The sequence below is a fragment of the Monodelphis domestica genome, chromosome 1 (genome assembly GCF_027887165.1).
Source record: "Monodelphis domestica isolate mMonDom1 chromosome 1, mMonDom1.pri, whole genome shotgun sequence".
Classification (NCBI taxonomy): domain Eukaryota; kingdom Metazoa; phylum Chordata; class Mammalia; order Didelphimorphia; family Didelphidae; genus Monodelphis; species Monodelphis domestica.
The window spans coordinates 519,185,426-519,212,266 of record NC_077227.1 but is presented as its reverse complement, the minus strand read 5'-3'; the positions used below and the strand labels follow the sequence as shown (position 1 = coordinate 519,212,266).

At 38.3% G+C, this 26,841-nt stretch overlaps 1 protein-coding gene across 4 annotated transcripts in view; it reads right to left on the bottom strand.

Annotated features, from left to right (window-relative positions):
* Positions 1-26,462, bottom strand: part of CLIP4 (CAP-Gly domain containing linker protein family member 4) — a 144,635-nt gene extending 118,173 nt beyond the window's left edge. The window contains exons 1-3 of one of the 4 annotated variants that reach the window (XM_056813219.1): positions 26,317-26,413; positions 24,565-24,715; positions 20,016-20,150 (exon numbers count right to left, since the gene is read on the bottom strand). The gene's annotated coding sequence lies outside the window, so the exon portion shown is untranslated. Of the gene's footprint in view, positions 1-20,015; positions 20,151-24,564; positions 24,716-26,316 lie in introns of all 4 variants that reach the window. The other 3 variants (XM_056813220.1, XM_056813222.1, XM_007476030.2) reach the window with 3 other exon arrangements.
* Between the last annotated feature and the right edge of the window lie 379 nt (positions 26,463-26,841).

Below are 26,841 nucleotides of genomic sequence, written 5' to 3'. Positions count from 1 at the left end.
CCGCTCTTTCACTATTTTTTTTGTTTTGGAAAATATGGTTATTTTTTCCTACAAAAGCATGTTATCATGTAATGGGTTGGATATTATTTTAAATTAATTAATATTTAACATATTAGTTTTAATGTCTAATTTGGCAAATTTCAATAGACATAATCCACATGAAAGCTTTTGGGGATCCTCAAAATTTTTTAAGAATATAAAGGGGTCACTTCTGGGGTAAGATGGCTACAGTATCAAGGCTCTTCCTCACCTCGCCAATGTAAAGTGCCTCAAAAGGACAAAAAAAAAATCAGATGAGTGAAGGAACTCCACTATAGGATGTAGCCTTGAAGGTAGGTGAGATTTGGGCATTTCCATGCTATAAGGGGCTTAAATAACTCCCACCAAAACACAAGCTGATCAACCCTCCCTTACTCCACCTATGGTTCTAGAGTCAGAGCCAGGGTGTCAAAATCAGAGCAAGCACAGGGCAATCTGTAAATTCTTAGGAGCTGGTTGAGAACACCACAGACTCACCCCTAAGAGCAACAAGACTTGGGACCCCAGGAGGCTGAGGAAAGTGGACCTTCCGCACAGAGATAGAGGAGAGAGGGGCAGCACACAACAGAAGTCACAGAGACTCAAAAAATAGCCTCAGAGCAAAAACCACTCCATAGTTTGATACACAGAAAGCCTGTCCTCCTCACTCAAACTTCAGGCTGGGAAGGGAAGGAAAAAGCAACAAAGCAATGGCCAGCAACACCCAAGAAATACAATCTTCAACCACCAAAAAGAAGAAGAGAAAGGCATTGACCCTGGATAATTTTTATGGAAAAAAATCCAGACTACAGAAGAGAAAGCAGAGGATGACAAACAAGTAAACACATCCAAACCATCCCCCCCAAAAATGGAAATTGGTCACAAGTTCTTGAGGAGCTTAAATTTGAAATGATGAACCAAATGAGAAAAAGACAGAAGAAACTTGGCAAGAAAAGTGGGAAATAGTTTTTTAAAATAACAATTTAAAAGACAGAAACTCCCAATTGGAAAAAGAAGCCCCAAAATCAAATGAAATGATAAGCAAATTGGAGACCAATATTAAACAGCTGGAAGCCATGAAAAGCAGGAGACCAAATTCAAAAGTAAAAGCAAATGATCATAACTGAAAACCCAGTCTTTAAAGGCCAGAATTGGGCAAATAGAAGCTAATTATCTCACAAGACAGGAAGAATTAACAAAGCAAAATCAAAAGAATGACAAAATAGCAGGAAACATGAAATATTTCACTGAGAAGATGGTTGACTTGGAAAATTGGTCCAGAAGAAACAATTTGAGCATCATAGGCCTACCTGAAAACCTGGAAATAAACAGAAATATTGACATCATACTTTAAGAAATCATTCAAGAAAACTGCCCTGATCTTCTTCAACAAGAGTGCAAAATAAACATTGAAAAAATCCATAGATCACCCTATGCATTGAATCCTCAAAAGACAACCCCCAGGAATGTAATTGCCAAATTCAAGAGCTTCCAGCTAAGGAGAAAATATTATAAAAAGCCAGAAAGGGACAATTCAGATATCAAGGAGATCCAAACAGGATTACATAGGATCTGGCAGCCTCCACACTAAAGGACCACAAGGCTTGGCATATGATATTCAGAAAGGCAAGAGAATTGGGTCTACAACCAAGCATCACCTACCATAAAAATTGACTATATACTTCCAGGGGAAAGTATGGGTATTCAACAAAATATAAGATTTCCAAGTATTTGTAAAGAAAAGACCAGAACTAAATGGAAAGTTTGGATTCAAAACATAAAAATCAAGAGAAACATGAAAACGAAAATAAGAAAGAGAAGGGAAAGAAAAAATTTTTTTTTAATTTTTAAGGACTTCAAAAAGGTCAAATTGTTTATATTCCTATATAGAAAAATGTTATTTATAACTCTCAAAAATTGTATTCACTATTACAGTAGTTAGAAAAATTATTTGTAGGTAGAAGCTGGGGTACAAAATGATCCAAGATGATATACAAAAAAAGAAAAGGGGATAGGAATAGAAGATGGTACCAAGAGAAACTTGAAGGAATAAGATAAATAGGATAATCTATACAACACAAAGAAGCACATGGAAAGGGGAGGGGAAGAATACTATCATAAGAAGGAGATGAAGAGAGTGCTAATAGATAATACTTGACCTTATTCTTAGTGGAATCAATTCTGAGAGGGAAGAGCATCTAGATGCATTGGGGTATCAAATTCTATCTTACCCTACAGGAAAGTTGAAGGGGGGAAAGCCAAAGGGAGGAGTGGGGTGGGGAGTACTAAAAGGGAAGGAAAGAGAGGGTGGGATTTAAAAGATCATAAAAAATAAGAGTGGAATAAAAAGGGAGGGGCAGAAAGGGAAGTAAAATAAGGGAGGGGATTAGGGGGACTGATTAAAAACAAAACACTATTCTAAAATGAAATAGAAAAAGAAGAAAGGGCAGAACTAGGAGAGGAAATCAAAATGTTGGGGAATACACAGGTGGTAATCATAACTCTGAATGTGAATGGGATGAACTCACCATAAAACTGAAGCAAATAGCAGAGTGGAATATGTAAAGGATAATTTAGCGTTGTGACCTAAACTATGTTAAAATTATTTGGTTGCCATGGATATCCCAAATATAAAAGAACTATAACCAAGTCAGCTGGAAATTTATGGTGATTTAATTGATATAGTGGAAAGAAATTAAGAAGAAGGAAGAAGGAAAAAGGTGTAGGATTTCTCCTGCCCGGCTAGTGCCAGGAGGAAGACCAGAGGTTCTAGGAAGATAAGGTTATGAAGAGTAAGGAGGAAAGAATCAGCCTAAACTTCAAAGGGCACAGCCAAGATTCCTGGACCTGAATCAGCTCAAGGGCAAACTTACAGCCAAACCCAGACAATAGCTGCCACCATGCCAAGATGTCAGAACACTTAGCATGCTGCCAGCCAGAGTCATTTCTCCTGGGAAAGAGAGAGAGAGAGAGAGAGAGAGAGAGAGAGAGAGAGAGAGAGAGAGAGAGAGAGAGAGAGAGCAAGTGACGTGCCTTATATAGATGATTTTACATCACTTTCCTGCATCTCATCTGTACCAATGATAGCTTAGCTTGACTGAGGACAGCCCAGGGGGTCTGTCCCCTTTTTCTGCACATGTCTGTTGAAGGCCATTTCCTCAGATAATTAAATCTTTGAGTATGGTGCAGGCATTCCTGACCTTGTTAAACTAAGTAGGGAGGAGAAATGTATAGTTTCCAAGACTTGATTCTGTTAAACCAAGTATCTCTATTGTTACTAATCAGGAAATAGCTAAATCACATCTTCTAAAGCACGGTCTGAGTAGGGTGGAGTAGTTTTAAAATTCACAATTGGAAACCAAAACCCTACCATATGTTGTCTACAAGAAACACACATAAGCCAGGTAGCCACACACAGGATAAAGGTAAAAGGCTGGAGCAAAATCTATTGGGCATCAACTGAGAAAAAGAAGGCAGGAGTCACAATCAGGATATCTGACAAAGCCAAAGTAAAAATAGATCTGATTAAAAGAGATAGGAAAGGTAATTAAATCCTGATAAAAGGTAGTATAGACAATGAGGAAATATCAGTACTCAACATGTATGCATCAAATGGTATAGCATCCAAAAGGAAAAACTAATGGAGGAAATAGATAATAAAACTATAACAGTGGGAGATCTGAACCTTTCTCTATCACATCTAGATAAATCAAACCAAAAAATAAATTAGAAAGATGAAAGAGATATGAATGAAATCTTAGAGAAATTAGAGTTAATAGGCATTTGAGAAAAATAAATAGGGACAAAAAGGAATACACCTTCTTTTCAGTAGCACATGGTACATTCACAAAGATTGACCATATACTAGGGCATAAAAACATGGAAAACAAGTGCAAAAGAGTAGAAATAGTAAATGCAACCTTTTCAGATCATAATGCAATAAAATAATAATTAGTAAGGGTACATGGAGAGGCAAATCAAAAATTAATTGGAAATTAAATAATATCATTCTCCAAAATTGGTTAGTTAAAGAACAAATCAAAGAAACAATAATTTCATTGAAGAGAATGGCAATGATGACACATCATATCAAAATCAATGGGATACAGCCAAAACAGTACTTAGGGGGAAATTTATATCCTTGAGTGTGTATATTAACAAATTAGGGAGGGCAGAGGTCAATGAATTGGGAATGAAAATTTAAAAACTCGAAAGTGAACAAATTAAAAATCCTCAGATGAAAACTAAACTAGAGATCCTAAAAATTAAAGTATAATTTAATAACATTGAAAGTCAAAGAACTATTGATGTAATAAATAAGACTATAAGCTGGTACTTGGAAAAAACAAATAAAATAGACAAAGTATTGGTCAATCTAATAAAAAAAGGAAAGAAAAAAACCAAATTGACAGTATCCAAGATGAAAAGGGATGATCTCACCTCTAATGAAGAGGAAATTAAGGCAATCATTAAAAATTATTATGCCTAATTATATGGCAATAAATATGGCAATCTAGGTGATAGGATGAATATTAACAAAAATATAAATTTCATAGATTAATAGAAGAAGAAATAGAATATCTAAATAACCCCATATCAGAAAAAGAAATTGAACAAGCCATCAAAGAACTCCCTAAAAAAATCCCCAGGACCAGATGGATTCACAAATGAATTCTATCAAACATTCAAAGAACAACTAGTCCCAATATTATACAAATTATTTGATGGAATAAGCAAAGAAGGAGTTCTACCAAATTCCTTGTATGACACAAATATGGTCTGATTCCAAAACCAGGCAGGTCAAAAACAGAGAAAGAAAACTATAGACCAATCTCCTTAATGAACATAGATGCAAAAATCTTAAATAGAATACTAGCAAAAAGACTCCAGCAAGTGATCCACGAGGGTTATTCATTATGATCAGGTGGGATTTATACCAGGAATGCAAGGATGGTTCAATATTAGGAAAATCATCCACATAATTGACCATATTAACAAGCAAACCAATAAAAATAACATAATTCTCTCAATAAATGCAGAAAAAGCCTTTGACAAAATACAACACTCATTCCTATTGAAAACCCTGCAAAGCATAGGAATAGAAGGACCTATCCTAAAAATAATAAACAGTGTATATCTAAAACCATCAGCAAACATCATCTGTAATTGTAAACCTTAAAATTTCTTAGACTTATGAATGTTGGAAATTTCCCCATTGGGAAATTTCATACTTGAAAAAATCTCCTACTGATAGTAAGAACTCTATTGGAATATGAAACTCCTTGGCATGGGAGGATCCTTCTCCTCCCTACTTAAGACTACTTTAGGACAGAAACCTTTTGCTAAACAATGGAAAGGGCTTTGACCTATGCTTAAGCATAGAACAGGAAGTTCTTTGAGTCATGATTGATTTTAGAATTGATACAATAGAGATACTTGGAATGACAGAACCAGGTCTTGGAAACTACAATCTCCACCCTACTTATAGTAACAGGATTTAGGAAGGGCTGCAGCAAAGATCAAGATTTAATTATTTGAGAATATGACCTTCAACAGACATGTGCAAAGGAGACAGACCTCTGGGCGGTCCTGGGTTAAGCTAGAGCCACCATTGGCACAGGGGAGACATCGACAGTGATTGGTAGATGTGAGAACTGAGGGGAGGGAACTTAGATGGTGTCCTTAAAGATAGCGGGGTCTGAGAACTCAGGAGGTTGCTCTGAAGGAGGACTGAGGAGGTTGCTCTGAAGGAGGACTGAGGAGGTTGCTCTGAAGAGGTGGATGCTCTGAAGGAGGTCTGAGAGGAGAGAGGTCCTGAAGGGAGAGCTCCTAGAGAGGTCTTGAAGGAGGCTGTGGAAGGAGAACTCAGGAGGAGTCAGGAGGAGGATTCTCTGGAAACATTTCTTGAAAGGAGGCTCTCTTGAAGGTGGAGCCTGAGGTTGGCATGAGAAGCCTTACCTAGAGAGATCTTGGGTGAGTGATAAAACCAACTGACTGATTTATCTCTTAGGACTGAGGTCTAGGCCTTATTGGCTTGAGGCCCTTCATTCTTATTCCTTTCTTACTTTCTCTCTTTTTCTATTGATTAATCAGTGTATTATAAATTAAATTTCTCTATAAAACCCAGTTGGCTTGGGCATATTCATAAATTGGGAATATATTCCCCGGCGACCATCTTATATTTATATAAAACCAAGACACAGTAGAAAACATATTTCAGCGGTCATAATTGTTATTTATATTTCCCTTGCTCCAAACTATTTTAAATCTAACATAATGGAGATAAACTAGAAGCCTTCCCAATAAGATCAGGAGTGAAACAAGGATGCCCATTATCACCTCTATTATTTAACATGTACTAGAAAGACTAGCAGTAGAAATTAGAGAAGAAAAAGAAATTGAAGGTATTAAAATAGGCAATGAGGAGACCAAGCTATCACTCTTTGCAGATGATATGATGGTCTACTTAAAGAATCCTAGAGAATCAATTAAAAAGCTAGTGGAAATAATCAACAAATTTAGAAAAGTGGCAGAATAAAAAATAAACTCACATAAATCATCAGCATTTCTATATATTTCCAACACATCCTGGCAGCAAGAGTTAGATAGAGAAATTCCATTTAAAAATGCCCTAGACAATATAAAATATTTGGGAATCTATCTGCCAAGACAAACACAGGAACTATTTGAACACAACTGCAAAAGACTTTCCACATAATTAAAACTAGATCTAAACAATTGGAAAAAACATTAATTGCTCCTGGGTAGGATGAGCTAACATAATAAAAATGTCAATCCTACCCAAATTAATTTACTTATTTAGTGCCATACCTATCAAACTACCAAGAAACTTTTTTACTGAATTAGAATTAACAAAGTTCATTTAGAAGAACAAATGGTCAAAAATAATTTTAAAAATTGTGAAGGGGTACCTAGCAGTCCCAGATCTTAAACTGTACTATAAGGCAATAATTATCAAAACAATATGGTACAAATTAAGAGAGAGAAGGGAGGATCAGTGGAATAGACTTGAGATAAGTGACCTCGGCAAGACAGTCTATGATAAACCCAAAGATCCCAGCTTTTGGGATAAATATCCACTATTTGACAAAAACTGCTGGGAAAATTGGAAAACAGTATGGGAGAGATTAGGTTTAGATCAACATCTCACACCCTACACCAAGATAAATTCAGAATGGGTGCATGACTTGAATATAAAGAAGGAAACTATAAGTAAATTAGGTGAATATAGAATAGTATACCTGTCAGATCTTTGGAACAGGGAAGATTTTAAGACCAAGCAAGAGTAAGAAAAAATTACAAAATGTAAAATAAATAATTTTGATTATATTAAATTAAAAAGGTTTTGTACAAACAAAATCAATACAACCAAAATTAGAAGGGAAGCAACAAATTGGGGGAAAAATTTTATATAACCTCTGACAAAGGTCTAATTACTCAAATTTATAAAGAGCTAAATCAATTGTATAAAAAAACCAAGCCATTCCTCAATTGACAAATGGCAAGGGACATGAATAGGCAATTTTCAGGTAAAGAAATCAAAAATATCAATAAGCTCATGAAAAGTGTTCTAAATCTTTTATAATCAGAGAAATGCAAATCAAAACAACTCTGAGATACCACCTCACTCCTAGCAGATTGACTAACATGACAGCAAAGGAAAGTAATAAATGTTGGAGGGGATGTGGCAAAATTGAGATATTAATGCATTGCTGGTGGAGTTGTGAATTGATCCAACCATTCTGGAGGACAATTTGGAACTATGCCCAAAGGGCGCTAAAGGACTACTTGTCCTTTGATCTAGCCATACCACTCCTGAGTTTATACCCCAAGGAGATAATAAGGAAAAAGACATGTGCAAAACTTTTTATAGCCGTGCTCTTTGTGGTGGCAAAATAATCGGAAAATGAGGGGATGCCCTTAGATTGGGGAGTGACTGAACAAATTGTGGTATATGTTGGTAATGTGCTCAAAGGAATAATGAACTGGAGGAATTCCATATGAAGTGGAATGACCTCCAGTAATTGATGCAGAGTGAAAGGAGTAGAACCAGGAGAATATTCTACACAGAGATGGATAACCTGTGGCACAATCAAATGTAATGGACTTCTTTACTATCTGCAGTGCAATGATCCAGGACAATTCTGAGGTACTTATGAAAAGGGATGCTATTCACATCCAGAGGAAGAACTGTGGGAGTAGAAACAGAGGGGAAAAAATCAACTGCTTGATCACATGAGTTTATGGGCAAATGATTGGGAATGTAGGATGGTCGAGGATCTAAACGATCACCCTGGTGCAAATGCCAATGGTATGGAAATGGGTCTTGATCATTGATACATGTAAAATCCAGTGGAACTGCTCATTGGCTCTGAGAGGGGAGTGCGAGGAGGGGAGGGGAGGAAAATGAATCATATAACTATGGAAAAACTTTCTTAATCAATTAAATAAAATTTATAAAAGAATATAAAGGGGTTCCAATTTAAAAAAACAATTGAGAATCACTGCTCTAAGCTGTAACAATAATTGTGTGCGAGCATTGGTTTTTCTTTTTCCATCAGTAGCAACATTTATGTAAAGATTAGTTAGGGGGCAAGATAATACTCTTCTAAATGCTAAAGATCTTCAAGAATTTACAAACTAGTTAAAGATAAAGTGGTTAGAACACCAGGTTTGGAGTCAAGAAGACGAGTTCAAGTCCAGTATCAGACACTTATTAGCTCTGTGACCCTAGGTAAATCTTTTGACCTCTGCTTGACTTAGTTTCCTCAAAATTAATGTGAGGATAATAATACTAGTTGCCTCCCAGGGTTGTTTTGAGGATCAAATGAAATAATATTTGTAAAAAAACACTTTAGCACAATGCCTGGCATATAGTAGGCACTATAAAAATGCTTTTTCTCTTCTCCTTTTCTTCCCCTCAAGTTAGAAAGATGGGAAATGTCCCCTGGTCCTGGAGCCAGAAAATGTGGGTTTGAATTCCATATCTGTGAATCTGTCTTTGTATGCCCAGCACATAACACTACTTTGTACACAGTGGGAGTGTTTAATAAAGATTTGAATGTTGAATTAGTGAATTTTAAAATTCCATTAAGCAGGTAGCATTTTTGTCCCCATTTTACAGAACAGGAAATTGAAGTAAAGGGATCCCAAGAATCACACAACTAGTAAATGCCAGAGCAAGAACTTGGAATCTTGAACTTTTAGTAGAAATAGAACCATTTACTATGTGAACTAGGGAAATTCACTTCACCTCAGTTGAGCAGTCTCCTCATCTCTCAAAAAAAAGTGTAAGACTAAACATTAAGACCTTTTTCAGTTCTAAATGTATTATTAGCCTGTAGACAATTTTTATGATCTTCCTTTCAAATTAAAAATAAGTCTCTTTGTTAAAATAGTTACATTTCAGCATTAACTAGTAAAGCAAAATTTAAAAAAAATATTTTAAGCTCATAGAGTAACTCTTTAAAGAAATGAAAAACTAAGGTACAGTTTTGTGCCTTCCTCACTAATCCCTAGCATTAGAAGATGTCTAGTCAAGTCTTAGGAGCAGCTATGTTGCACAATGGATAGAATGCTAGACCTGGAGTCAGGAAGACTCGTCTTTCTGAATTCAAATCCAGTCTCAGACACCTGCTAGCTATGTGACTCTGGGCAAGTCACTTAACCCTGTTGGCTTCAGATTATCCTCTATAAAATGAGCTGGAGAAAGAAATGATGAGCCACAGTAGTATCTTCACCAAGAAAACTCCAATGGGGTCAGGAAGAGTCAGACATAATTGAAATGACTGAAGAACAATAAAACCAAGTCTCATATCCAAGATTCTCAACACACCTGAAAAACAGCCATAGGCTCATCAATAGAAAGACTTCAGAGGAATGCTTGCTGGATTGCTGTAATTGTTAAAAATCATAATAACAATCTTTGCTTTACTTTGTTCCTTTGATGGAGTTGTGATTTCTTCCCTTCACTGAGGCAATTTGTAACCCTTTCTTAGAGCACAACACACTGGAAATAGTCCTGGGTCCATAGTCAGAGAACCCGGATTTAAATCTGTAATGACTGAATTCTCGAGAGTCAGTGTTTCTTAATTTTTAAATTAGGTTATTAATTAGCCACTCAAGAAATCTAAACTAGCCAGTAGACTCTCTCCATAATCTGAATGGATGCCAAGGAGTGTGAGCAGGGCCAAAGAGCTCTGGGCCAAACAAGAGCAGCTGGCCAAGAGCCTCAGGCAAGAGAACAGCTGGGCCAGAGAGAGCTGGACAAGAGAGAACTGGACCAAAGGAGCCCAGGCTGCCTGAGAAAGCAACTTCTTCTTGTAGACCAATATTTACCCCTTGTGATGTTGTTCCACCCTCCCCAGATATCCCAAGAGGTTTCTGATTGGCAAATAGCCATCCAGGAGATGGACTTAGAGACCTCAATTCTTCTCTCATTAATTCATCACAGGAAAAGACAAATCTTAAGGGTGTCAAGAAGCCCCTTCCTCTACCCACATGACTGGGACAACATGGTAGCTAGGGCTTGCTGACTTCCCTGGCCTAGGAGAAAATTCCATAAGAGGATGGGAAGGGAGAGTAGGAGTTTGGACAATGAAAAGATAAAAACTTCTGGGTCTCTTTTTTTCCCTCAATATTTTCTGGTTTTATTCACTTTTGCTCCTTTCCTCTCAACAGATTTCTTCTAGGGGAAGTGCTGGCTAAATGTTAATTCAGTAGGGCTTTTCTTAAAATCCAGTTTCACTAGCAGTGGTTTGTGATAGTTTGGGGAAAACAGTTTTCTTTAAAAGCTTTTTAAAAGGGTTACAAATAGTCCCTTCTGCTCAAAAAGTCTTACCCCACTGCTTTATCCTAGCATGACCAGATTCTAGAAGATCATGCAAGCTCTGACATATTCTGCGAAGATGGAAAGGCTTAGAGGAAGGTCACAGACTGTGAAAACAATTACAACACCAGGCTAGGTAAGAACAGAACAAACTGGCCATTCAGGGACACATTTTTAAGCCAGAGTTTAAAAAAAAAAAGAAAGAGAAAAATGCAAATGGTTCTCAGTCTCACATGAACTCCTCTGACTTCTGCAGTGATCAGGGCAGAGAAATGGAAAAAGGGACCAAGAATGTTAAGAATAAAGCAGTTCTTGGGCTATCTATAATCATTCATTTCACTGTTGATACTCTAAATGTCCAACAAAGAATAAGTTGATTACCAGGTTAGAACTGTAAAAGAAAGGAAAAAAGCTATTCCTGGACTCAGAGAATATGGGTTTAAATTCTGTTTTAGTAATTTATTACTTACATGAACTTGATTAAATTAATGTCCCTGAGCCTAAAGTTCTCATCTTTAAAGAAAAATGAGGGAATTGAACTTCTTGGGGGCATCTTCGTGGGTGGATGGAGAGCCAGGCCTAGAGACAGGGGGTCCCCATTGCCTAACCCTTACCAGTCTTCTGCCTTGGAACCAATATTGATTCTAAGGTGGAAGGATTTTTTTAAAAAGTCCTTTCTTAAAAGAACTGAACTATATCAATATTGACATTTTCCATAATAAATGAAACCAAAAGAGATAAAAAAATTGTAACTAAATGAAAGACTAGCTCATAGTTTCTCCTTGAAGCAACCAATTAAGGAGCTAGAAGGACTGGTTTCATCTAAGCCTAGAAATAACAAAAAACATCTATTCATGTGATGTGGCCATCTTGTCTTCATTTAGAACCAAGATTTAGGATACTAATTACCTGGGTGATTATAGACAAGTCATTTTACCTTTCTGGGCCCCATTTTCCTCATTTTTAAAATGAAGGGGTTATAATAGATGTTCTCAAAGTTCCCTTTCAGCTCTGATTCTGTAATTTCATGATTCTACATTCAAGAAAATATCTAAGAAAAAAGTGGTACGTCCTATAGGTTATATTGCAGAATCCACAAATTATACCAGCTGTAACAAAATTCAGGCCCACAATTATTGGGGGGAAATTGCCCAGCCCTGGGCATCTTCATTACAAATAAGATAATGCAATATCAAACCATTTTTGAATGTGAGGCAAATTAGATTTTTATAACATTTAAGAATCTCCCTTAACAAAACAATTAAAATGCAAATGTAATCATTTCAATAAAATTCTTGATCTTTCTTTTTGTTTTGTTTTGTTTTATGATTTCCAGCTTGGATACTTAAAGATATACAAAAGAATTCCTCAAGATCAGATGAACACAACTGGGTTCCACTCTCAAGTATGCTCCTAGATGATCCCAGTCATGGGAAAGGTCAGGCTTTGCCCTAGAACTGAACCAATGGAAGTCAAACATTGTCTCCCCTCCTCTCTCCCCCAAAATGAAGGCCATTGCCTTAGGTCCTAGTTTATACCACCTCATTTAATCCAACTCAGTTTCTGAAAACTTTTTGAGACTGTGGTGCCTTTCTTAAAATAGAGATAACGGCAAGTAGGTGGCTCTGTGGATAGAGCCAGGAATGAAGAACATGGAGATACTTCCCCTTTGTGACCCAGGTCAAGTCACTTAACCCCCATTGTCTGGATCTTACCACTCTTCTGCCTTGGAACCAGAACAGTTCTAAGAAAGAAGGTTGAAATTCAGTCCAAGAGGTTCAGATAGACCCAGAATGCAATAACTGAGCCAGCCATCAGGTGGAGCTCTTAACAGCTCAAGCTATTAAGCCTATTTGAACTGAGCAGGACTCAGTACTTCTGCAACCTGCAATATTCCCTGGCATGCCCATAGCCTGAGTTGTTTCTCTCCGTGGGAGGTAGGCAGCTGTCTTGGTCTTCTGGAATCTGAGAATCATTTCCGTTTCGTTCATGACAACTTCTTGAATTCATATTTAAAGGACCAGTAAAATATTTAAAACAACAGGTACTTCCATAATCTTGGCTCAGCCCCCATCCCTTGGAATAATTTTGTCTCTCATTTTCTTTCCACTATGGTACCCAGTGATTCAGGCAAGAAACATATAGATCACTTCAGGTTCATAAAGTGAAAATAAACAGACCCACTCTCCTGCTCCTCACTCAACTATGCTCTAATTCTGAGAGATTTCTTTGCCTATTTATTTTTCCTTTCCCCAACTCTTCTGGGCTGAAGAATTCTAACATATACATAGTTCACAGAGAATGGGAGAAGACAAGGTCATGGGCTGAAATCCCCAAGAACAAGGGCAAAAAGAAAATGTCTCAAGGTTCTCAGAGTCTAATGGCTAGATAGATTTATTATAGCTATTATCAGTTTTCAGAAAAATCTGGGCAATAGTGGACCCTGAACTTTTCTTTCCCTTAATGCAAGGCTTTTCCCCATGTTATTGCTTCTGTTGGGATGATGGTGTCAATCATCCTGATGAATATTGGTGTTCAGGAAAGACTAGGATCTCTGATGGGAGGGCTTTCTGGGCCCTTTTCAGGACCACTTGTCCTCCTTTGGCATCTACCTGCCCCCTGGCTCTCACCTGTGGTTCCAAAAAGCTGTAGCACACCCTGGTAAACCTCCCCAGCAGACACACTAAACCAGGCTGAGGATAGCCGATGGACCACACACCCACAGCTTGGTTAGACAGCCAAGACACTAAAGACATCCATTGCATCCAGGGCCATCACCAGGCTCCTTCACTTTCCTCTTGCCACTGGACTTAAATAACTCTAGAAGAGAGTGAAGCTGGCAAGCTTGTGTAACTGTCTCACTTCAGTCCAATTCGCATACATGCCAAAACATTACCTTGTGATGGCACCGATCCTCTTCTAAACAAAAGACAAACAATAGCAACAATGACAAACATCCCAGAAAAGAAATACGTATGCATATTTTAATCCTGAAATTATATTCAATGTTGATTACAAATATCCTGATTTGAGAGAGTAATAAAAGTCAAACTCTGAGATATATATATATATATGCATATACATGTATATATACCAGAGAATTTGACTTTTATTTCTGCCAAAATTATAGAAATTATTCTTAAAGAGATAACTTGTCAGTATTTAGAAAGAGAATGCATCTAGGTGGCACAGTAGATAGATATAAACAGGGCTAAATTACTTGCCCAGGGTCATGCAGCTTATAAGTGTCTGAGGTCAGATTTGAACTCAGGAAGATGAGTGTTCCTGACTCCATGCTTGGCCTTCCTATCTACTGTGCCACCTAGCTGCCCATAATAAATAAGGTGAATACTATTTGATGCTTTAGTGGTCATAGTGAAATAAACATGGAATTGGGAATGAGGACAGTTTAGGGCTTGACTCCAAGTATATATCATCTGTGTTGCTTTTAGCAAATCATTTAACCTCTCAGCTTAGTTAAAATAAAAATAATCAGGAGGCAGTGGGGTATCTCAGTGGATTGAGAGCAAAGCCTAGAGATAAGGAGGTCCTGGGTTCAAATCTAGCCTCTGACACTTCCTAGCTGTGTGTCCCTGGGCAAGTCACATAACCCCCATTGCCTAGCTCTTATCCCTCTTCTGCCTTAGAACCAATACATAATAATGATTCTAAGATGGAAGGGAAGAGTTTAAAGGGGAAATGTACCAGGGCATTATGACATCAGGCATTGCTACCTCATCCCATGATCCTGCTGGGAAGATCAAACAGACAAAATTCCAGAGATTTATGGAATTCATCTCTTGTTCAAGAATTTTTTTCTAGTTTGGCAAGAAACCTAGAGAACAGAAACTAGAAGAAAGATACTATTTTAAGAATAGTTTGTAGTACAAGTACAGGCACTTTCCCAAAGTCTTAAATATTTGTTTAAAGTTAAATATATAAATAAACAACTTAGCTAAATATTGAACCTAGTGTCTCTGCTGTCTCTTTCCTTCAGGGAACAGGGCAAAGATTTCCCATCACCTAAAAGAACTTTATAAAAGTTTCTATACAGGATGGAACAGGATCTTCTGCTTTAAGAACAATTTGTTCTGAAAGGGAAGAGTAGAATAGGATTCAACCTTCTCCTATTCCATCAATGAAGACATCATTGGAAGTCAAGCCTAATGAGGTTCTGAAAATCTCCAACCAAGTAAAAGTGGAAGGAGAAATTTCTTAAGTAGGAAATGCAGCAGACAGTGTGTTGTAATGGAAAGAACACTAGTTTTAGAATGAGACGAGTTGGGTTCTAGTTCCCACCAGAAGTGACTCAAATCTCAGTTCTGCCATTTAATAGCTGTGTGATTTGGGGCACATCAAGCCCCTCTCTGGGCCACCTTTACAATTATGGAGTTAGATTATTTCTACAATCTCTTCTAGCTCTAAACACCTGAGTTCTGAATTTGTGTCTTATAAACACAAGATTGCTTAGAATAATAAATAGAGCTATTTTGTGTCTGTCTGCTGTGGTTATTCACTCTAAACAATACACGCAAAATTGGCTTTCAGTCCATACATGGGAAAAATAAATGAAATACCTTCATGTTTGGCTGCTTTTTTCTGCACACAATTGAAGAAAAAAAGAAGCAAAATTGAAAATTTCAGAGTTGGAAGTGGTCTCAGAGACTAGAGCAAAAACTAAACTGTACCGGAATGAGAATTCCTTTACAACATTTCCAACAAGTAGCAAATACCTTCAGGGCTTTAGAAACCATCTTCTCTCTAGTGTTTAATATCAAGAATATCAAAAAACCATTGGGGCCAGGTAGGTGGCTCAATGGATGGAGAGCTAGGCCTAGAGATGGAAAATCAGAGGTTCAAATATAGTCTTAGACACTTCCTAGCTGTATGGCCCTAGCCAAATGACTTAACCCCCTTATTACCTGTCCTTTCCTGCACTTCTGCCTTGGTACTAAGAAGGAAGGAAGGAAAGAAGGAAGGAAGGAAGGAAGGAAGGAAGGAAGGAAGGAAGGAAGGAAGGAAGGAAGGAAGGAAGGAAGGAAGGAAGGTAGGAAGGTAGGAAGGAAGGAAGGTAGGAAGGAAGGAAGGCAGGAAGGCAGGAAGACAGGAAGGCAGGAAGGCAGGAAGGCAGGAAGGCAGGAAGGCAGGAAGGCAGGAAGGCAGGAAGGCAGGAAGGCAGGAAGGCAGGAAGGCAGGAAGGCAGGAAGGCAGGAAGGCAGGAAGGCAGGCAGGAAGGAAGGAAGGAAGGAAGGAAGGAAGGAAGGAAGGAAGGAAGGAAGGAAGGAAGGAAGGAAGGAAGGAAGGAAGGAAGGAAGGAAGGAAGGAAGGAAAGAAGGAAGGAAGGAAGGAAGGAAGGTAGGAAGGAAGGAAGGAAGGCAGGAAGGCAGGAAGGCAGGAAGGCAGGAAGGCAGGAAGGCAGGAAGGCAGGAAGGCAGGAAGGAAGGAAGGAAGGAAGGAAGGAAGGAAGGAAGGAAGGCAGGAAGGCAGGAAGGCAGGAAGGCAGGAAGGCAGGAAGGCAGGAAGGAAGGAAGGTAGGAAGGAAGGAAGGCAGGAAGGCAGGAAGGCAGGAAGGCAGGAAGGCAGGAAGGCAGGAAGGCAGGAAGGAAGGAAGGAAGGAAGGAAGGAAGGAAGGAAGGAAGGAAGGAAGGAAGGAAGGAAGGAAGGAAGGTAGGCAGGAAGGAAGGAAGGAAGGAAGGAAGGAAGGAAGGAAGGAAGGAAGGAAGGAAGGAAGGAAGGAAGGAAGGAAGGGAAGGAGGGAGGGAGGGAGGGAGGAAGGAAGGGAGGGAAGGAGGGAGGGAGGGAGGGAGGGAGGGAAGGAGGAAGAAAATAAACCATTGCTTGGCTCACACGGACTAGACAATGGCACTCAGCCCCTGATCTATATCCAGAAATCCATTCTCTTTTCTTCTTGCCTTCAATCTTTCCTAACATCAGGAACTTTTCTAATGAGTCCTGTCTTCTTATTATGTGGCCAACATATTTAAGTTTTAGCTTCAGTATTTGGAGAACCTACTCTCTAATGAATAGTTGGACTCCTGTCCTCATGCTCCTCAACTTGTTAAACCCCCCACTTCAGCACCACATGGACAAATTTACTTAAGGCTTAGGTTATGGCTTAGATCTAGGCTTTCTAAAAAAGGGGGGGGGGCAGTAGAAAGTTACTGTGCAATATGAACCAGGCATGGAACAAATAACTTATTCATACAAACAAACAAACCAAAAAATATAGTAAGCCTAAAAGACTCACATCAAAATACAAGCATCAACAGAACAACTTGAATCAGAATCTAGTAACTTATAACTACTGATATAATTGCTTTGTTGTTTGTTGTTCAATCATTCAATCATCTTCGACTCTTTATGATGCCCTGGACCATAGCCTGGAAGGTCCTTCTATCCTCCTCTATCTCTTGAAGTCTGCCCAACCCCACATTTGTTGTTCCCAAAACACTATATCCATCATATTCTCTGCCATCCCCTTCTTCTTTTGCCTTTTAATCTTTCCCAATATCAGAACCTTTTCCAGTGAATATTGTCTTTTTATTATGTCGCCAACATAGTGAAGCTTCAGCATTCAACCTTCTAGTGAATAGTCTGAATTAATTCCTTTAAGTATTGACTGATTTGATCTCCTAATTGTCCAAGGGATTCTCAAAAAGTCTTCTCTAGCACCACAATTTGAAAGCATTAATTTTTTATTTTCTTTATAGTCCAATTCTCACAGCCGTACATTCCTACTGGAAAAACCATAGTTTTGACTATACAGACTTTTGTTGGTAAGATGATGTGTCTGCTTTTTGTTATGCTGTCCAGATTTGCCATTGCTTTCCTTCCAAGCTTCCAAAGAGAAAGTGTCTTTTAATTTTATGACTGCCATCACCATCTGCAATGATTTTTTTAGCCCAAAAATATAATATCTGACACTGCTTCAATTTCTTTTCCCTCTTTTTTCCAGGAAGTGATGGCAGTAGTTACCATGATCTTGGGGGGGGGGGGGGTATGTTAAGCTTCAAGCCAGCTTTTTACATTTTCCTCTTTCACCCTTATCAGATGTTTCTTAATTTTCCTTCACTAACTGCTATTAGAGTGGTATCATGTACATTTCTGAGATTTTTGTTATTTTTCCTGGCAACCTTAATTCAGACATTTAATCCCTCTATCCTGGCATTTGGCATGATGCACTCTGCATATAAATTAAATAAATAAGGAGACAAATATGTTACAGCCTTGCCCTATTCGTTTTCCAATCTTAAACCAATCAGTTGTTCCATCTTTCATGTTCAGTTCTATCTTGGCATATATATCAGTTCCTCAGGAGACAAATAAGATGATCTGGTTCTCCCATCTCCTTAGTATGGTCAAAGAAGCAAAAGTTGATGTTTTTCTGTAACTCCCTTGCTTCCTCCACAATTTCACCTCTAGTTCTCTGCCTCTGAAAACCAGCCTGCTCTTCCAGTAATTCTCAGTTTACATTTTTTCTGAAGCCTACCCTAAAACATCTTAAGCATAACCTTGCTGGTGCATGAAATAAGCACAACTGTTTGGTCATTTGAAGATTCTTTGGCAATACCTTTCTTTGGGATTGGGCTGTAAACTGATCTTTTGAAATCCAGTGGCCACTGTTGAGTTTTCCAGATTTGCTGGCATTTTGAGTACAACATTTTAAATAGCATCACCTTTTAGGATTTCAAATAGCTCAGCTGGAATTTCATTTCCGCCACTAGTCTTATTGTTAGCAATGCTTCCTAAGGTCCACTTGACTTCATTCTCCAGGATATCTTGCTTAGATCAGTAACCACACCATCACAGTTATCAGTGATGATCTCTTTCTCATATAGTTTTCCTGGAAATTCTTGCCACTTGGGCTAAAGTTTTTCTATTTCTATTATTCTATGTTCTATTTTCTATTCCTACCCTTTTTGTCTTTTATATTGTCCATTTTTGCCAGAAATGTTTCCGTGATATCTCTAATGCCCTTGAAGAGATTTCTTATCTTTCTCATTTCCTTATGAATATGAATGGAAGTGATGAAGGGATTTAAGAGATTAGATCTGGTAAATAGAAGACCTTAGGAACTATGGACAGAGGTTCATGATGTTGTATGGAAGATGACAACAAAAGGCATTCCAAAGAAAAAAAGAGCAAGAAAGTAAAGTCTCTGATGAGACTTCAAAAATAACTGAGGAATGAAGGAAAGCAAAAAGAAAGAAGAAATGAAAGTCATGCCCAACTGAATGCATACAATTTTCTAGAAAGTTGATATTTAAATCTCAAAAGGATATAAAGCAGTTTTAGCAAAGGAGTTGAACCATAGCTAGCAATAGACTAAATTAACATAAAATTAGAAAATATTTAACAAAAATATAATAAAACATAGATAATGGTGACATGTTAATATTAAGTTATTAGATAAGTTTTCCCTAAGTTTTCTAAGTAAAAATGTGGTCACAAAGGATTCTATATATATAATATACAGTTGATTGACCCATTTGTATTTGAGTTTAACACCAATGATTACAGCACTGCTAATTATGAATTTTACATTTCACCTGGTTTTGCACTGTTCACATTACTTCCAGTTGAGTATCCCTGCACTAGGTACCATGTGGTTGAGGTTGCTATGATGCTGAGATGGAGTCATCTCTTCTCTACTCCTTTCTTAGAATACAAGAGTTGCACAATCCTACCTGAAGTGTCAAAGTATGAGAATATAAATTGGAAGCTGTGTCTCTTCTTTGACACAGCAATCCACCAGCTTGCAATGTCACAGGCGAAGGTAGGAACAAAGGACTATTCAAGTTTTACCATATCAAACTAAAATATCAAGTCCTTTCATTGCTGTGTCACCAAATGTACAGAATCCGAAGTTTCCAAAGCTTCTACATAGTCAGCTTGGAGTATGTTCAATGTGATGACCCTTGTTATAAGTGTCTCTATTCTCTTCTTTCCTGCCTTCCCCACCTTAATGCTCAAAATACTTACTCCCTTACTCTCTCTCTCTCTCCTTTTCCTACTCCACTGCCTATTACAGGAGCATAGGATTTAGACCCAGAAGGGACTTTAGAGATTAGAATACAAATCAAAAGAAAGCATAATGAGAATGTCACAATATGCAGTTGTTTAAATTGTTTTTTCATGAATATTTTACCTGATCTTTAAGAAGTCTCCAAAAGTCAACAGTGACTCTCAAAGAGAGAGAGAAAGGTACCTCTTCCCCAGCAGCAGAAAATCCCAGATGAAAAATGAGGCAGGCCAACAACTCCGGTACATTGAGTGGACATCCCTGTGGAGAATTCATAGGAGAACATGGACAAGGTTGCACAAAAGATGAAGGCTGGACAAATTGCAATTTTCAGCACTAGAAGTACATTCAAAGCAATTGGATTACAGAATCATGTATGTATCAAGGTGCTCTGAGGTGCTTTGGATGCCAGAACTACTTCCCAATGTCTATGTAAGACATCTTCTTACAATACTTGGCTCATTTTAAGACTGGGACTAAGATAATAGCCCCTAAAGTTCACTTGGTTCCCCTTTCTTAGGATTTAGGAAGTTTTAGATGAAAAGTTCTATTTTCAATCACAATCACTGTAAGAAAACATTCCTGACACCTGAGACAGAGGTTGAGCCCACTATTTAACACTGCATTTACATTTAGCTCCAGGGGTTAATCCTGGCCTATTTGTGGCCAAGGCAAAATTTCATTTACTGGAAGCATTTGAGTTTATAGCAACTGCAGATAGATATCAGCAAAAGAAGTCAATGACTTTCCTGGGGATATATCTCTTCTCTGCCATAACTCAGTCCTCTTTTTACTCTATGCTTGGCCCAACTCCTCAGCCCAGATACTTGGAATCTCTTCTATCCATAACCCTATTCTTCTTTTTTCTTCTCTTTTATATAAATTACTCAGGGTATGACCAATGCAATGGCTTCTATTCATTCAACTTGATATACAGAACCTCTTTGCAATCTGTTCTGCTCAATTCTGACTGTTTGATTCCAATCAAAAAGAATTTTTTAATCTATTCAAGACAAGAGCCAAATAGGATATCAACTCCATCCCTGAAGTTTTCTTTATCATCTGCTGTTCTCATCAAGTCTCCTGGAATTTGTCAAAGATCAAATCCTGGATGGCTCTATAGTGACTTAAGGAAATTCTAAATGATTTGATTTGAAGTCTTTGTTGCATAGTTTATAATCAAATCTGATAATTAACATTCTTTTACATATGTATTATGGCTAAAGATAGACTATCAACTGATGTCTGAGACAAGGAAAAACAATTATGAAATTAATGGAACACTATTCTGTTTATTATGAAGATTAATCATTTCTTAAGTAAGATCCTTTTGATTGCAAAAGTCAGAACAGAAAAAATAAGGGTTCCTGCTCTTAAATACAAGGTTATATGAATTTTTTATTTTTGTTTCCCTTTTTATTCTTTTTTTTTTCAGTTACATGCAGAAATGATTTTTGGCAATTGTTTTCTGACATCTTAGGATTCACATTTTCTTCTTTCTCTCCCTCCCATCCCTGAGGCAGTAAATAATCTGATATAGGTTAGAGCAATGCTTTCACACAATACATATTTCCATATTGCTCAGGTTGTGATAGAAGACAGATATCACACATAGAATAAAAACAAATCCCAGAGGAACTAAAGCAGAAAATGGCATGCTTTGAACTGCAATCAGAATTCAACAGTTCTTTCTTTGGCTGTGGATAATATTTTTCATCATGGATAAGGCCATATGAAATTAAAGTTGAAAGTCCCAGGGCTCTATTCTGAGACCTTTTATGTCCCTATTATTCTACTCCTACTTGGTGATCTTATCAAATTCCATGAGTCCAATTATCCTCTCCATCTAAATGATTCTCAATATATTTATCTGTTCCTAACCTCTCTCCTGACCTCCAGCTTCAATTTACCTATTGCCTCTTGGACATCTCAAACTGGATGTCTCATAGCCATCTCAAATTCAATATGTCTAAAACAGAGCTCGTTATCTTTCCTCTAAAACCCTCCCCTCTTCCCAGTTTCCCTATTATTGTGTTGGGCATCATAATCTTCCCACTTGCTCAGGCCCATAGTGTTGCTGTCATCCTTGACTCATCTCTTTTACTCATCCAACATATCCAATCTATTGCCAAGTCTACCTTCAGTCTACCCTCTTTAGCCAGTCCCTACTATGTGGTAAGCATTGTACTGAGGACTCGAGATGCAATAGCAGGTAAAAGAAAGTTCAGGCTCTCAAGAAGCTTGAAATCTAACTGGGGAGATAGCATTCAAATAACTATAAACAAACAGAGGATAAATTGGAAATAATCAATAAAAAGCAAGAAACTAGCATTAAAGGAGATCAGTAAAAGCTTCTTATAGAAGGTAGGATATTATCCTAGAGGGAAGCCAGGAAGCAGGGACAGAGAGAAAGAGGGCTCCAAGCATGGGGAACAGCCAGTGAAAATGTCCAGAGTCAGGAAATGGAGTGTCTCATTCGAGGAACAACAGGAAGGCCATTGTGACAGAATTCTAGAGTACATGGATGGGAAAAGGAGGTAAGAAGCCTGGGGGAAGATTATAAAGGTCTTTGAATACCAAAAAAAGATTTTATATTTGATACAGGAGGTAATAGGGAGTCACATGAATTTATTAAATAGGTGAGTGCTTTGGGCAGACCTGGGCTTCAGAAATATTTTGTCAGCTGAATAGGGGAAGGACTAGAGAGAGAAGAGACTTGGAATAAGGAGAGCAACCAGCAGGTTATTGTATTAGCCCTCCATGAGATGATGAGGTCCTGCACCAGGGCAATAACAGTATCAGAGAAGAGAAAAGAACGCAAGAGATGTTCTGAAGGTCGAATAGCCAAGCCTTAAGAACAGACAGAATGGAGAGGGGGATGTTGAGAGATAATGAAGAGCTGAGGATAACACCTCTAATGTGAGCTTGGGGAGCTAGAAGAAGAATGGTGCTGGATGGTGTGTTCTCAATAGTAACAGAGAAATTTGGAAAGGGAGATGGTTTGGGGGGAAATATAAATAGCTTAGTTTGGAGCATGTTAAGTTTAAGATGTCTATAGGACATCCAGTTGGAGATATCCAATAGGCAGTCAGAGATCCAAATTTAGAGTTTAGGAGAGAGGGCGGAGCTGGATAAGTAGATTTGAGAATAATCAGTATAGAAATGATCATTGAATCTATAGGAGGTGATAATGTCACCAAGGAAAATATTAAAGAGGAAGAAAAGAAGAGGGTCAAGGACAGAGCCTTATGGGACACCTACACTTAATAGAGGCCATCTGAATGAATATTTATTTAGCCAAGATGGCTGAGAAGGAGTGGTAAGGCAGGAGAACCAAAAGAGAGTCTAGAGTGCCACTTTTGTCCTTGCACTTTGGATTTTGTTCATTTTCACTAACTGCTCCCCCGGCCCAGGCCTGGAATTCTCTCCCTCCCCATGTCCTTGCTCTCCTGGCTTCCTAAGACTCAGCTCAGCTCCCATGTTCAGTAACTGGCCATCCCTGTTTCCTGACTGCTAGCACCTTCCTTCTGAAATAGTTTCCATTTGCACTGACTCTCCTTTATGACGATAGTTGTCTGCATGCTGCCTCTCCCATTTGAAAGTGATCTCCTTGAGGTCAGAGACCTTGGTTTTGCCTTTGTATACCCAGTGCTTAGCACAGTGTTTGGCCCATGACCAGTACTTAATAAATGCTTGTTTACTCACTGACTGACACATTTCACTTAATGAGAAAGGCTTTCATGAAAGTAAAATGTCTTACCTTAAACAAATGATTTTATTTGGCAGTAGAAGCATAATTAGGATCATAATAAATGATGCCCTCATTATTCTTCCTTGCTTTAGACATTAGTCATTGTTGTCTTGAGCCCTGAAATATGTATTACATTCTCTCACCCTCTTCCTTATCGACTTACATCATTGCCCACAGCAGAGATGAATGTGCATAAATATGTACGTTGCTGTTAAAGACTGGCTTTGACTAATGTTTGTAGCAGGGGAAAACAATTAGAAAATGTATCAATTATCTTTTCGTTTCACTTCCTGGCTTAAGGCGAAATGTTAAAGTGAGAGGTTGTGAACTGGCTTTATTTTTTTTTAATCAATAATGATACGGGCAGGAATTGTGATTTCTTTGGGAAAGAGAGCTCCCAGGTATTCTAGAAGAAAGCTCTTTGCCAATGCAAGCTGACACATTCACTACAACTTGGAATTTTAAAGAGCTGACCAGAGCAGGGGTCGTTCAGTCGTGTCCAACTTTTTTTGACCCCCTCTGAGGTTTTCTTGGTAAAGATACTGGAGTGGTTTGCTATGTCCTTCTCCGGCTCATTTTATGAGGAAATTGAGGCAAACAGGCTTAAGTGATTTGCCCAGGATCTGAGCTAGTAAGTGTCTGAGATCAGATTTGAACTCAAAGACTGACTCTAGGTAGGACACTATCTAATACACCAGCGGTTCTCAAACTGTGGATCGTGACCCCAGCGGGTGTTGAACGACCAAAACACAGGGGTCACCTAAAGCCATCAGAAAATACATATTTCTGATGGCTTTAGCCACTGAGAAATCACGCTACTTTACAGCAAGATCTCGAAAAGAACGGGGACCCTGATGCCCGCACATTGTACTAATATTAGTTACTTATCAGCAGCCCTCCCCCTATGAGGGGCGATGGATTTACCCTGTTGCCTGGAGACCGGACTCAAACAGAGGCCCAGAGAGAGCACTCGGGCACTGGCTCAGGAGAGGTTAAGAACGAGTCCTGGAGAGGATAACTCCTGGAGCGGATAACGGAGCCGAGTAACCCCAGCAAAATGAAGCCTCAGCTCGAGCTGGAGGGAGATGACAGGAAAAAGAAGACAGCATCTGCGGACCCCCTCCCCAAGCAGGACTTACGTCCCACCCCAGTGCTCAGGCTGCCTCCTGCTGGATTAATATTTCTCAAATATAATTAAATATTGTTTTTGTGATTAATCACTATGTTTAAATTATGTTTGATTTGTAGCAATGAGAATACATAATGCATATCAAGTATTTACATTCCAAATCATAACTGTAGCAAAATTATAGTTTTGAAGTAGCCTCCAAAATAATTTTTTGGTTTGGGGTTACTGCAACATGAGGAACTGTATTGTGGGGTCAGGCATTAGAAAGGTTGAGAACCACTGTACTACACCATCTAGCTGCCTGTATTAAATTCAAATAGACAAAGGTTCCACTAAACCCTACATAAGGATCCCTACAGGCAACATACTAACTTAAAAAACCACAAATTCACATTATCTAGGTTCTAAGGTATTTTTATTTATTCTGTAAAATATTTCCCAATTTTTTTAAACCCTTACTTTCTGTATTGGAATCAATACTGTGTATTGGTTCCAAGGCAGAAGACTGGTAAGGGCTAGGCAATGGGGGTCAAGTGACTTGCCCAGGGTCACACAGCTAGGAAGTGGCTGAGGCCATATTTTAACCTCCCATCTCTAGGCCTGGCTCTCAATCCACTGAGCCACCCAGCTGCCCCCCCCCAATTACTTTTTAATATAGGTTAGGCTTCTTGTTTGATACTTCAAGCACTGGGACATTGAGTAATGTAACCAGTATTATAAAGCTAATACGTATCAAAAGTTAAACTGAATCTAGTCTTCTTGACTCTATTCACTGTACCACAATGTGTCCTTTTAAAATCCATATTAAATGCAAACCTTGTAAAATCCACTTATACTTATGAAATACAAACATTTGCATTTCCAAACTCCTGAAAAAAAATGAAATCTTTTAATTAAACAAAAAAATCTCAAATTGCTGAAGGAATAGAAATATAAGAAGAAATACAATTCAGAAGTTTGCTACTTATAAAACATTAGCCCTCTTATAAAACATTAGCCAGGGCATATTCTTTTTTTTAAACCCTTACCTTCTGTCTTAGAAAAAGAGAAGAGCAGTAAGGGCTGGGCAATTAGGGTTAGGTGATTTGCCCAGAGTCACACATTTTGGAACTATTTGAGGTCAAATTTGAACCCGTCTTTCTGACTCCAGACCTATCCACCGAGCTACTTCACTGCCCCTTCAAGGGTACATCTTAAGGGCACCATCATTTTTATTCTTACTATGACTATAATTGTATGCATAACTAAAATTCCATTGGGTATCAGGATAGCTTGCCAACATTGAGCACCCTGAATTTGAGTTCCTCATGTAGTTCTTTGTTTCTGGTTGCTAAATTTTAGATCCTGATCTTTATCCTGATGTTGGTCTATTCTTCCCACATCTGGACTGAGGAATTTTGTGAGATATGTTACTTCAATACTAAAAATGGCTGAAAATTTTTCAAGAATTCAAGCTTGAATGAAGTAGAATATAAGCTCCTTGAGGGCAGGCAGTACCCTACTTTTCTTTTCTAATTCCCAGCACCCAGAATTCCCCATAATCATACCTGGCATAAGGGAGGCCTGGTCTGCTGACTGTTTCTCTGATGATATTATCTTGTCTTGGAACAAGGGGCTCTTGGTTGAAGCCAGTGGAACTCAAGGAAGCCATTGTTACATTTCCATCCTACCTCACAATCCCATCAAAGGTTCCACTTTACAGTAATTCAATGACCTGCATTTTCATCTAGGGCTCAGTGCTGTAGTGGGATCCTCTTCAACTTGGCAAGATAAAAGAACTCTTTCTGGGCAACTAGTTCAGAGTGACATGAAACCAAGTGAAGGTGGGAGTGGAGGGCGAGGAATCTTTTTCTAACTCCCATACATTCTTAATTCTATATCAGACTTTCACTGAATGGGACTCCAATACTGACTAGGTGAACTGAGTCATGTCACCTCTGTGAACCTCAGTTTTCTCATCTGCAAACATGTGAGGATGGCAATATTTAGGCTACCTACCTCACATGGATAATTTAGGAAGTCCTTAAGCAAAATCTGGAAGAATTGTAGTAATAAATGATTATTATCATGAT